Source organism: Aythya fuligula, unplaced genomic scaffold, assembly GCF_009819795.1.
Source record: "Aythya fuligula isolate bAytFul2 unplaced genomic scaffold, bAytFul2.pri scaffold_62_arrow_ctg1, whole genome shotgun sequence".
NCBI lineage: Eukaryota > Metazoa > Chordata > Aves > Anseriformes > Anatidae > Aythya > Aythya fuligula.
Genome location: NW_022473996.1, coordinates 117,595 through 119,322, shown reverse-complemented (window position 1 = coordinate 119,322; position 1,728 = coordinate 117,595).

Genomic DNA, 1,728 nt, shown 5'->3' with positions numbered 1-1,728 from the left:
CCCTCGTCCTTCACGAAGGAAAACAAGGCTCAGAAAGGGCAGGGTTTTGTCTTTGAGAGAAGCTTCCTGGCAGAGCTCAAAGGGGAAGAGTGTGCACATGGCCCCCTGAGAGACGAGAGAGGTTCCTTCTGGAGTGCTTGAAAGCACTTGGCATACCCAGGCCCTCTCTCTCCCATTCCTTTCGCCACGAGCCTTGCACTGTGCCCACACGTGCTGTCCCTCCCCTTCTTTCTTCAGCTGCTCCTCAGCCAGCGATGCCTGCAGAGTTCTCTCATCTCGTTGCCGGCACAGGCAGCCTATTTCCTACCGTGGAGAAGGGCATGAAGTGGTTAGAGGAATGTCAAATCTGCAGAAGCACTACCCTTGTAACAACCCTATCCCTGTTCTGCCATCCTTGTGGAGCTCCCCTGACGCACTGCCAGCATCTTGCAAGCACACAAGACGAGGATTTGCTGCTATAGCTTTTGCTGAACAACCTGGTCTTGCTTTTCCAGCAGGCGGCAGCTCTCCGCGAGGACCGGTGTCTCTTTTCTGAGGTCTGGCCCAAGGAGACGCCGTGGCCCAAGCTGTGGCAGCCACCTGCCAAATCAGAGAAGTAGATGCCCACATCCAGACCCTCCCAGCAAAGAGGGGAGAGAGAGAACTAGAGATAGGGGAAGCCTGTCCCTTGCTGTACCCAGAGGCCTGGAGTTCCCCGAAAAAACGGAGGCTCCCTTGCAGCTGCATTGGATGAGTGAACAACCGTGGCCTTCTGCTCTGAGCTGCTGCAGCAGCTGCTTCCCTGGCTGTACACTGGCAGTGTGCGCAGGAGAGCAATGCCTGCAAAAACATGCTTTGTGCTGAGCATGCAACGCTTAGAGAGAAACATCAAATCTCCACAAAGGCAACCCGTGAAACAGCCCGGCAGTGGGCACACAGATGCAGTGGCTACCTGTCCTGCTCTCTGGTGAGCCTCACGGGCAGGGGCTTGAGTTTGGGGCCAGGCCGCAGCACAGCGCTTGCCCTTCCCCTCTTCTGCCATCCTCGAGGAGCTCTCCTGACGTGCTGTCGGCGTTCTGCAAGCACACAAGAGGAGGATTTGCTGCTACAGCTTTTGCTCAGCAACCGGCTGCCCAGCAAGGAAAGGGCAGTGGGTGGGACATGTGTCGGGACCCCTGTGGAGTTGGCCAAGTCCCCGTGTCCAAGGAAAGCCGCTCGCTGACTCAAGGACAAGAGCCCAGGGGCTGCCTCCTCCGTTTTCCCCCTGAGCCTCACCTGGGAGAAGGCTCTTTTTCCTTGGCTGCCTGCCCCAGCTGTGCCTCCTCTGTCACCCTGGGGAGTCTGGCAGGAGAGAGACTCTGCCGTGAGAGCAGTTGGCTCTTGTCAGCTGTAGGCATCCCTGTAAGGAGGCAACAGGAGGGCTGGTAAGAGAAACTCCTGGGCGGCGTCTTGGGCATGACGGCCACGAGACTGCTCTCATGTTACCTTTTCTGTTGGAGTCTTCCCCCATCCTTGACTCTCCCTTCTTTTCAGCCTGCTTCTCGGGACTTTGAACGGGATTTCCCCCTGCAGCTCTTCCCGATGGGATGTAGAGCCCAATCCTGGAAGCAAGAAGAGGACAGCAGTGTGATTCCAGGCCACCGCACTCAGTGGTTGCAGTGCCCTGGCCTTGACGCCAGCCATGGGCTGCAGACGCAGCACCCTCACCTGGGAAAGACGATGACTCCTCCAGACCCTGGCTGTGAGAGG